The sequence below is a fragment of the Pinus tabuliformis genome, chromosome 4_1 (genome assembly GCF_031772625.1).
Source record: "Pinus tabuliformis cultivar Carrire ecotype Pingquan chromosome 4_1, CPIR1, whole genome shotgun sequence".
In the NCBI taxonomy this organism is placed as follows: domain Eukaryota; kingdom Viridiplantae; phylum Streptophyta; class Pinopsida; order Pinales; family Pinaceae; genus Pinus; species Pinus tabuliformis.
In genome coordinates this window covers 605,992,569-606,004,853 of record NC_142303.1, presented here as the reverse complement: position 1 = coordinate 606,004,853, position 12,285 = coordinate 605,992,569, and positions in this window count along the sequence as shown.

The window sequence follows — 12,285 nt, the reverse complement described above, 5'->3', positions numbered from 1 at the left end:
AAATAGAGGGGGAGATTTCACCTCAAGAGAGTTTGAGTAATTCTTTGAAGAGCAAGGCATTAGGAGGCAATATACTTGTCAAACAGAACTCATCTCAGGCTTGACAGTGAAAAAACTCCATATGAGTTATGGAAGGGTATACCTGCATCAGTTAAACACCTCAAGGTGTTTGGGAGCAAGTGCTTCATTAAAAGAAATGAAAAGAAACTTGGGAATATTGACTTGCATTGATGAAGGAATACTGCTTGAATACTGTATTTGAAGTAAAGGGTACAAATGCTACAACAAGAGGACAAGGAAGATAAAAGACTACATTGACATAGTAGTTGATGAAGTAGGCTCACAACCTGAACCCTCTGAATGAAATTTGAACTCAGATGATGAAGAGAGTTCATAATTGAGGGTCAATTATCTGAATGAAACAAATTCAGACAATGAAGGTGAGGAAGCAGGCACGTCTTCAAGGCCAAAAACGCCTTCCAGGTATGTGCAGAAGGAACACCCTGAGATTCAGATTCTTGGAGATCAAAGATAGGGTGTCTAGACCAGAAGGAAACTTGTGGGAAGTATGAATCATGAAAATTTGGATCTATTGTCATAGATAAAACCCAAGAACCTTTGTCAAGCAAGTGAAGATAAGTTCTAGGTGAAAGCCATGAATGAGGAGCTAGACCAAATTGAAAAGAATGACACATGGGTGCTTGTTCCAAGACCAAAAGAGAAAATTTTTATTGGAACCAAGTGGGTTTTCAAGAACAAACTGAATGAAAAGGGTCAAGTAATCAAGAACAAAGCTCGGTTTGTTTGCAAAGGGTATGCCTAGATATAAGTGGTAGATTTTGAAGAAACCTTTGCACCAATAGCTCGACTAGAAGCCATAAGAATATTTCTTGCTCTTTCCATTCATAAGAACATCAAAGTTTATTAGATGGATGTGAAGTTTGTCTTTCCCAATGGAGAATTAGAAGAGGAGGTTTACATTGAGTAACCTAAAGTTTTTCTGCTCTCCTCCAGTGAACGACTTGTATGGAAAGTGAAGAAGGCTCCGTATGGTTTGAAACAGGCTCCTAGAGCCTAGTATGAAAGGTTGGATATGTATCTCCAGTAACAAGAGTTTAAGAAAGGCTCAATTGATAGCAATCTCTATGTAAAATCTGAAGATGATCATCTACTAGTAATAGATGTATATGTGGATGACATAATATTTGGAAGCAATGTGGAGCATTTGGGGCATCAGTTTGCAAACTGTATGCAAACAGAATTTGAAATGTCCATGATTGGTGAGTTTTCCTTCTTCTTGGGTCTTCAAATTACTCAATCTCCACGAGGATTTTTTATATCTCAATCCAAATACCTCAAGGAAACTCTGAATAAATTTGGAATGGAGGATTGCAAACCTGTCAGCACAACCATGAATACAGGTTGTAAATTGTGCAAGGAAGATGTAACACCACAGGTAAATCATACTGAATACAGACTGATGATAGTAAGCTTATTGTATCTGACAACTTCAAGGCCAGATATCATGCAAGCAGTGGGAATTGTGGCAAGATTTCAAGCTTGTCCATGAGAAAGTCATGTGGTGGTTGTTAAGAGGATTTTCAAATATATTCAAGGTACAATAGAGTATGGGCTATGGTATGCCAGGAGTAAAGACTTCAATATGAAGGCCTACACAGATGCAAATTGGGCTGGAAGTCTAGATGACAGTAAGAGTACTTTTGGTGCAACCTTCTTTTTGGGTGACTGCCTAGTATCATGGGTTACCAAGAAACAAGGCTCAATATCTTTATCAACTATTGAAGCAGAATATATTGCTGTTGTGACTTTTTGTACACATATTATATGGATGAAGAAAAAACTAAAGGATATACATATATATTTACCAAACCAATTGCAAGCAAGAGAACCATTTGAGTATCTCAAGAAGAAGATAGGAGTTGTGACTCCTCCCTCCAAATGACTTCATTTTGGTAGGAGGTGGAAGTTACTTAGCAAGAGGAACTCATGGGAGAGTAGGTTGCATTGGTTCATGGGGTGTGCAAGTGAAGTTTTCTTTTCCATTGATGTCAAAGGGGGAGAAATTTGGCATCACAACAGATCATGCCAAGCCTGAGGGGAGTCTGTAGTGTTTCCATCAATGCTAAAGGGGGAGATTGTTGGATATTTGATGGTATGAAGATGGTTGGTTGTGTAAGTGTTGGCATTGATGTCAAATAAGGCTCATCTTGATGATGGGGCTTCATGCCTTTGTGTTTGTGATTCCAACTATGTAGAGAATTTGGAGCCATATTTTGAGGTAGCGTATGGGCTCAGTGGCTAATTGGACTCCTCTCATTCGAAAGTGCTCTGGAAGAACTTTCCAAAGTTATGTGGAAGTCTAGAAATGGACTTGTGGTTCGAAGATATGGCCTACTAAAGTTTAGGGTGATTCAAGCCTTATGCAGTGAGGAATATTAGAGATCGGAGGTTTCGGCAATCGGTGATCGGGGGGATTCAAGGTTCAATGCATAGCAGAAGTGAACCGTCGATTAGCGATTTGCAATATCGCATATCGGAGGTCCTGGAAATTAGCAATCAAGGGGTTCAAGGTTTAGTGCACAATGGAAGTGAACCGCTGATTAGCGATTTTCAATATCGCATATCGGAGGTCTTGACAATTGGTGATTAGGGGATTCAAGGTTAATTGCACAACGGATGTGTCCACCAATTAGTGACTTTCGATTTGGAAATGTTGGAGGAAAATGGAAGTTTAGCGATCGGTAATCAGCAACTTCATAAGTTGATAGGAATTGAAAAATCATCGATTTTCTAACGTCGATTGAGCTAAATGTCAGGAAATGTGCATTCCTTGTTAAATCGCCAGGAGAACCAAATATATTTTTACAAAGGAATTCGCTACAAAACCAAGTATGGAAGGCCTCTTTCTATCTCCTCCAGGAGGACACATGGAGCCATTCGGTTGGGCTCGATGAGGACATATGGTAGTGTAAGATGAGATTTGAGCAAGACAAGTGGTAGGATCTTTGGTTTCGATAAGGGAGATGTAGCTTCTTACATCAGCATGATTTCATGGTACATAGGGATACATGGTAGGTTGTTTCTTTGTTTTGGATGGCCTAATGGGCCATATCTGGGTGACACGTGTCACTGGTAAGAAAGCAGCATGTTGCATGTGATGATGTCACTTCGGCAATCAGCGATCAGAGGTTTGCAATGGTTGGCTCATGTGCCACAATGGAAATTTGTTGATTTGCGGAACAACAAGTGGTCGAAAAGTCTTAAGGGAACCGAAGTCCAGGGCTTAGTACAAGGTGCCTATCACCTATTGTCAATTAGTGATCGGTGATCCTTGGTGGCTGGCATAGGTGCAACAGACAAAAATCTTCAATAAAGGGCCTCCTTGGGTATTAAATGTCGATTTTTTGAAACAAACATGAAACCATGTGTAAGGGGTTAATAAAGGAAATATAAGCCTCGTCGAGTGTCTGAAGGTCTTAGCACCTTGAGGAAGAGCCCTCAGTCACCACCCTCGGTCCTATGGAGAAAAATGCAAAAGAGGGGCTTATACAAAAGGGGCCAAGGAAGATCGGAGTTCGTTGTTTTCGTATGGATTCTATGTTTAAAAACATCGATATGGAAAAGGCTTTGATAGTGTCATGTTGTGTAAATCCATCGATAGAGCAGTAGTACAAAGGTGTATTAAATATGTATGAATCGACAATTGTGGTCTTGAAAGTAGAACAACGGCTCCATGAGGATGTACAGGTAGATGTCTATGAGCCATAAATAATCATGGGGAGTCTCTATGAAATATGTAAGGGGGACCTAAATTTAATACATAACATGGAGAGTCAATAGTATGAAAAATAAGTGATCATCGCCCATCCTTATGATTTTAATGCAACAACAAAACTGGAGTAAGCATAAATTAGTAGAAGAATGGGGTGCCATGCTAGTGGTACATGCTTGGGAAGAATTGATGATGATAGTGACTACATTGAGCCAAGAGAAACATAGGAAAAAAAAATCAAAACCTTGATTGAGCTGAGTAAGAGTGTGAGGATATGTGTGAGAGAGAAGTGTAGAGAGTTGTGTATTGGAGCAGAGTGTTGCAAGGGTAGTGCTGTGATGGAAACAATGGAGAGCCCTGAGCAGAGAAAGAAGAGCATAGAGGAAGTGTTGTAGTGAGCAATAAGAGGAAGACTTCCATAAGTGTTCAGAAAGAAAAATGCAGAAGTTGAATCGGTAGACAATCATTAGTTGGTATTTTACTTGTAATTTGTATGCCTATGTTTTCATTATGAAAATTGTATGAAACAATAGAATAGTGGAAGTGACAGGTTGGTGCCTGCACACTTAAGAATCTGGTTCCTCTTGGCAAGTTGGTGCTTGCTAAAGAAAGGGGGTTTTTGCCTCCAGTGATTGGGTGCTCACAAACAAACAAATATAATTAAGTTGGTGCTTAAAGTACATCATAAAACAAACAACAAATTGATGGTTTTTTCACTCTTGGTTTCCACGTGAAAACATTGTGTCAAATGTATGATGATCATGAGAATGTTGTTTGAGTATGCGCATCTAAAAGTTTACAGATTGAATCTTTCATGAATGCATGCTCCCACATATCAAAGAACATTAGAAGGAACTATAAGCACAATAAGAAAATAAAATTATTAGTTTCTTAAATTACTGATTCATCCCCCCTCTTATCAATTCCTTATTGCAACAATATGTGTGTGTGTGTGTAATATTGTTATAAAAGCATGTAGGGATGCTTCTAATGAATCTTAAACCCCTACTTGCTTTTATAACAATTTTACAACCATTATCATAACAATGATTGGTTTTTTTTTGTAGAAATTAATAGAAATTTTCTACTACTGATGAAATTGAACAAAAATCAAGAGATTACAGATTTCCTTTACTATTTTGAGGAAGGGAAATCATAATTTAGAAATGCATGCAATGACACACAACCATTAAAATCACAAGAACATAATGATTTTACAGGGGAACTCAACTGAGAAAAATCCCTCAATTTTTTTCATTAATCAAATGAAAATGAGAAACTATTACAATGTCTTGCTTCGATCTTGAAGCACACCCTGCACTATAAAAATGTTCTCCTGATAACTGTCCTACTCTGGCCAACATTTAACTAATACAATCCTTTGTCAACCTCCTATTTCCTTGTGCAATCCTTGAGGAAATTAGCTCCTAAAATATAGGATAAGGAATTTCCTCCTATTTTCTTGTGTAATTCCCAAGGAATGATTCACCTCCTTAACTTCCAATCTTGTACACTCAACCAGTATATAATTGATAATTACAATGTGTCTTTTCCTCCACTCCAGCTAGGCAATTTGAATTCCATGCATGTATGGGCTATTTTTAGTTGATTGACTAGCATAATTGTGATATCATTGAGTTAACAATAGTTATACTACTCAACTGACCTTCCAGTGACTCAATTAATTACTTCAGCTCAGTTAATTGAGTCAAACTGAAAATAATTGAACTAGATTGCTAAATTTTAGCAATCACTACATGCATAACTCTACTTCTGGCCTATAACTCGAATTTACTGAGCTAAATAGTAGACAAGGCCATGTCATACAAGTTAACTGCAATCCAATTCATTTTACTAATGTGTAAAATTGAATTACTAAATTTGGCTAAAGCACAAGTCAAATTTAGCCTTTCTTGCTACAATTTCTAATGCCCCATCTCAACAAGAAAGGGATTTTTCCCCACCCCTATCCTGCAACCGTGGAATTCAAAATTTCCTCTTAAAAATGCCTTTGTCAATATATTTTCATCACGCTTCTCAGTTGGAATGTATTGTAATTCTCCTCTACAAAGAATCCCTCAAGTGATGGTACATGATATCAATGTGCTTGGACCTGTCATAAAATATTGGATTCTCAGAGAGTTTAATACAACTCTAATTATTACAATAAATCATTGGCAGATCCATCTCCTATTTGAAAACACGCACAAGTATTTTCCTCATCCATATGGCCTCACACGTTGCTTGAATTGCAACCATGTATTCAACCTCTACTGAGTTGAATGCCACATACTTCTATTTCCTAGTATACTAGGAAATAGTTGCAAACCCAACATTGAAGATAACACTTGAAGTACTTTTCCGGTCTGATGGACTCCCTTCCCAATCTACTTCGGTAAAGCCTTCCTTTTGTATCATAACCCATACTCAATTGTGCCTTTGAGGCACCCTGTTACACAACATTTTTTCACTGTCCCTGTACTCCTCGTTCCTTGATCCTAGAGGACCTCTATAGTGAACCCCGCATGCTTTGCCTTCATGAAGAAACTCCCATTGTGTCCCTCTTCATGAGCAAATCAATTCCCTTTTGCACCATTTCCCCTGAAACTTCTGTTTTTCCCAGTTTACAAGACCGGTGCTAATGGCCTTTGTATCCCCCATGCCGATGTGTATAGATTAGAACTACTCATCGCACCGACCGGAGTGACTAAGTTGTGTTCCAGTTGCATCAGTCCTATTATGGAAAGTTTTTCAAATTAGAGCTGAAGCTTCCAGCTCTAGAAGCTCCGTAACGGAAGTCTAGTAAATGGTTTGGCCGGATGGGGTCGAGGATGACAGTTTGGGCTCCTTTCCCCTGTAATGATGGAACTACCTCAAGGCATAAGTCCTTCCCCCATGAGAAGAGGATCCATATCCCATCCATATTTCCTATATAAACCTCCCTTATTCCCAATCACAAACTAGTGTAAGTGTTATAGTTGCAGAGTTTTGGTTGAGTGTTGACGCTATTTTGGTTTGGAGTAGACAAGCAAGATATTACTAGTTGTAGCTATCTAGTTGTGTGAGGGAGAAGTGTGTTTTGGTTTGGAGTGAAGCCTAAAAGCGAAGATCTTTAAAACTATTGTTGTTTGAAGCCATCATGGAATGCTAGTAGAAGTGTGTGGGAACCTGGTCTTGTCAAAGGAAGACTGCAACATCAAGAAGAATGGTTGTAATCTCTCTTTGATATTAATATATGCAACTATCGATTGATTTCCTACATGTTTTGTAATATTCCATATCCATGTCTTAATGTTTCTTGACTTGTTAAGTAGGTTGAATTTCAATTTATCTATTATTATTTTTTTGTGTTGTTGTTGTTTACTTGTTCCAGGATCTTGAAGAAGGAAGCGAGAGATAGTTGGAGCGAGCAAGCGAGGGCATCATCAAACAGGATAAGCGAACAAGAGGTAGGCCCTCTTGATTGATTCTAACCTAAGGAAATATTCCATAGAACGTATTTGTTGTTGCTAGACCCATTATTGGGCTACAGGAATTTGTTTTGGTTTGCACTTATAATTTTACTTCACCACAAATTGGCGACTCCACTGGGGAAAACGATTCTTTTAATTGTCTTGGATTTCATGATTTCGTGAGATCTTTTCTAGTTCCATGTTTTCCCTTTGGTCCTGTTTCTTTTCTCCTGTTTATTGGTCTGAGTCTAAAATTCATAGTAGCAGATCTGGTCCCAGTTTTCAATTTCTTTTTTTTCCTTAGCCACCTCAACCAGTGCGCTTAATCTATTGACAATAACATCGACTAGCCTTTGGTGCTTGTTGTCAATTAGGAAGTCATGTTGATCCCTGTAAGTGAAGATTAGGGCTTGACCCCAATCTTGGCCAGTGTGTTTTTCTCTTGTGATTTTGACCCCATAGGCCTTTTTGACTGTTTTCTCCCTGATTAGAAAGCTACTTTTCATTTGGTTTTGTTTGCTTGTTGGCTTGTCATCTTCCTACTTGATTGATTGAGTCATTGAGTGCCCAGCGACACTAGGGCATCTAGTTGGTCACCCATTCAGTAGTTTGTGAACTCACTAAGTCGAGTTGTAGGTGTGTTTACTCTTTGCATTTTGTTTTTGGTCCCTTTTTACGACTTTAACCTCCTTTTGCACAAGTTTTAAAAAGTTTCATTTACTTGCCTAAACGTTTCTTTTCCGACATAGATTACATTGTTGGTCTTGTGTTTGGTAAAGTCGGTGTTTCATTGATCTGAATGAACTTCTCTTTTCATGTTTTCATCTGCTTGAAGAGCTTATTGTCTCAAAAACTTTTTCACTGAAAGATTTTGTGCGAAAGTTTGTTTCGATGTTTCATGAAAAAATATGAAATTCTAGCTTGTTTCATCATTATGTTACGATAATTTTCATCTTTTAAAAGACTAGAATCACATCAACATTTGAAAAAGGAAGAGAATTTTTTGTTTTTGAAAGGACTAATAGATAAGTGCTTGTCAGGAAATTAGGAATTGGAATGCATTTTTCATTAGTTTATTTTTTGAAAAAGTAAGGTAGTGAACGATCATTTCATTTTTAGTTGCTTTATTGTTTGTATTTAACTGAGTAGTTTCTACCCTCTCTAGTGTAGGTATTTCATCAAATTGAAAGGGTATTGTCTCATTTAGTTGCATTTAAGGTTTTTCGAGTAGCATTGCTAATACCTGAAAACTGAAACTTAACCCAAGATCAACTTTAAAATGAATTCAATTAACCTAAGGTGCATTTGACATTAACGATCATATCTAGAAGGTCTTGGCTAGAGACGTGTTCCGGTGTCTTTGAACCTAGCAGCTATTGTTAGCTTCGGAATTAGACAACGCTAGTACAGATTTGTGCTCCCCATACCATCAAGTATATAACGGGAGACCACACTAGGTTGCAATCCTTTTATCCTTAGGAAGCCGAGTCAGCTGCCTTGCAAATGTGATACACTGAACATAGCATTCGGGGAGATTGCCTGCTCGTACTTCTTGGTTTTCTGAGAGGTATTATGCAGTTCACGGTTGTCTGGTAATCTTGTTTACCTAGATCATCCAGAGTGGTCATGTGATATTTTTGACTCATTAAACTTAAAAGATCATTCAATAATTTATCCTTTTGAGCTCGTTTCCAATCGAAAGTGATATAGTCATCGTTCTCTCTTTCTCGACTCTTAAAAAATGAAAGAGCACAAGTCTTTTATGCGGCTTAAAAATTGATTGCCCACGATCCAAAATGTCATGTTAGTCTTTTTGACCAAATCGTGAGTTTCCATCGAGTAAGACAAGGTCATCATGGCTGAACCATCTGGTTCACCCAATTCCTCTTCCTCTCCTCTGTCTGAAAGATTGTCTGAGGAGTCGTTTCCTGAGTTACCAGAGTCACTCGAGGACCAAAATGTTGAACTCACAATTGTTTTGAGAGTTCAACCATTGTCATCTCATTCTCCGCCTACTTTCAATACAACCTCATCTGTTGATCTTGGCTCAAAATCTCTGGACAATCCCGTTCGAACTCCAGAGAACTCGCCGACCACTGACGATCATCTTGGATAGGTTATCTACCCTCTGAACCCTCTGTTTGACGTTGTTGAGATATCACTGCAGCATCCTTACATTCCGTATGACCAGCCAGGTGTTCCTTTGGAACTATCCCCCAGTACACTTTTAGCGATTCGTTGTCATTTGTTTTCAAACATGGAACCTGAAGGCAATGATCCATTCACTTCTCCGGATGACTCCGAAGTTTCTACTCGACATGCTGTTGAGGGGGAAGAATTGCAATTGTAGTTTCCTCCTGAGGGTTTCCCTTTCTTGGAAGGTATTCCAACTAGTTTTCCACCCAACTATGTGTCTTTGGGGCACTTGGTTTGAGGCATGCCTAGTGCCCCATCACTTTATCATAATCCTATATGGGCGTCAGGCATCATGCCTACGTCAAGTCCGTTCGTTACGAACACAACTTTCCAATAGGATGTTACTTCAATGCCGGTGCAACCCACCGTTCTGAATACTCTTGTATCATCGATCCCAGTTACATGTTAGACACAACTGGCAGTTTCAAAGATTGTCTCTATCAATTCCTTTGTCCTGCTAGTCAGTGACCAGATTGTGCCACCACCTAGGGGGCATAATCTGAATGTTTCTATGGTGTCAAGTGCCAGTAATGTGAGCAGCTCACATGCTTGGTATAAACCAGCCTTCTTATGATATTATTTATAACCCGACTGATCCTATTGGGTTAAGCAATGTCCAGTACCAATAAGTTTAGAATCCCGTTGGTCCATCTGGATCGAGTAATGTTCATTATCAGTAGCCCTATGGGGCTTAGGTCCAATACCAAAATCCTTACGTTCCATATGGTTCTCAAGGATTGGTTAATCAACCTTACACCCTCCAATCTGGGCAGTACATCCAACCTAGCTACGACTAGATTCAATTTAGTAATTTCCCAAGCACTATTCAAGTACCCTTACAATAGCAAGGACAACCTCTACAACAACAAGGGTAGCCTTTTTTACCACAACGAGAACCTTTGTTGCAGCAAAGGCTCTCTAAGCAAAAACAAGGGAAATTATCCAACATCAAGGTCACCTGCAACAACTGCAAGGTCAATCCTTACAACAATTGCAGCAAGCCACACAACAACAGATGCAATATTCTCCACACACCTCTCAACCCATGTCCGCGTAGGGCCAACCTCTGCAATCCCAAGGACGAATTTTACAACCACAAGGTCAACCCTTACAACAACAAAACCAACAAGGGCAGCAACAACCCTTGTATACATATCAACAAGGTCAACCCTTGCAAGGACAAGGACAAGGTCAAGTCCTGTAGTAGCAGGCCCAAAATCCTCATGTCCTAGGTCAACAGGTTCAGAATCTTGCCGGGACAAGGGAGTCAAGTACAAAATCCATATGTCCGGGGGCAACAAGTGTATCAACCTTATTCCCAAGGACCCCAAGTCTAGAATCCTCTTGTTCAAGGACAACAGGGTCATCAGTCATATGTTCCAAGACAATAGGTTCCATATCCATATGTCCAAGGTCAATAGGCTCAACAACCTTTTAACCTGTATGTTGCTTATCAACAACCTATGCCTAGATAGTTTCAAGGTATTAAAGGTCAAAATCCTCCCTATGGTCAAGGCAATTCGCAATGGGGGTAGGCTCAAATGCCATATGGCTCAAATCCCCCAATGTGGGGCCAAAATCCTTACCAACAAGGATGGGCTCCTCCCTATGGGCCCGCTTATCAACCTCCCATGCATTTTAACACTTAATTACCTTTCTTGGCTACACTCGATTTGCCAGATGTATCATGCTTTATGAATGATCTGATCCTTCATTCACTGTATTCGCCTCCGATGCCATCCAAGATAATAAGTGATTGCCCAAAGTTCGATGGAAAAGCTAAATAATATCCTCAGGCCCATGTGATGACATATCGCCTCTGGTTCTCGTCGAACTCGTAAATGGACGATTCCATTCGTCTTCGTCTTTTCCAACAAACCCTCATGGGTTCTATAGTGAAATGGTACATTGAGTTACCTCGAAGTACTTACCATGACTTTAAATTGTTAGCCATGGAATTCCTCACACATTTTCAGTTTCTGGTTCGTTATGAAACTGGCACTTATTTGCTCACATCGCTTCAGCAAGATACTGTGACACACATCTCTGATCACATCCATGAATGGAGAAGTAGACATCACCTGATCAAAGTCGAGATTACTGATTAGTTTCTCACTTAATGGTTTACCAAATCATTCGTAGCCCCAATTGCTCATGATATAGCTATGGGTGGATGCATCACTAAAGAGTAGGCCATCGCTGATGAGCCCGAAATTTGGTAACATTTTGGGCTCATTTGGCCTAACTAACCTTGCTCAATCCTTCATTTTTCATAACTTATGCATCATTTTTTAGTATGTTTATGTCATTTGTACGAATAAGGGCAGTCACTATTCCTAGGTGGCTAACACGTGCTCATTTCAGGTTTTTTTGACACATGTTGGAGCAAAACCGAGCAGGCAAGGGCTAGGAGACAGCCAAGATGGGGTTGAGGATTCGTAGGAGGGTTGTCCACGGCATTAAATAGCCTTCCTCGGGATCTTCACCCCCAACTCTGAGCTCCAAAAGCCACCACAACCGGATCTAGAAGGAAGCCAAACAGATTTTGTGGAAGCAGCTGTTCACTCACAGTTTGGTCAACCAAGTCCCATAGATTTAGGAGGCCAGCTTGGGGCCTCGTGATGTATAAATGATAAGGCTTAGGCCTTTGAAAAGGAATTTGGAAAAACTGTTGCACATTCTGCACTACGAGCTGCCAGCTCTGTTTTTGCTCTTTTGTAGCCATCATTGGCATACCTTTTGACTTATGATTATTATTTTTTAATGAGAAGCAGTCAGATTTGATCTCAGCTCTGAGTTTCTAAAGGAGCCATAGCTCTCGGGGTTGGGCCCAACCTAAGAGCC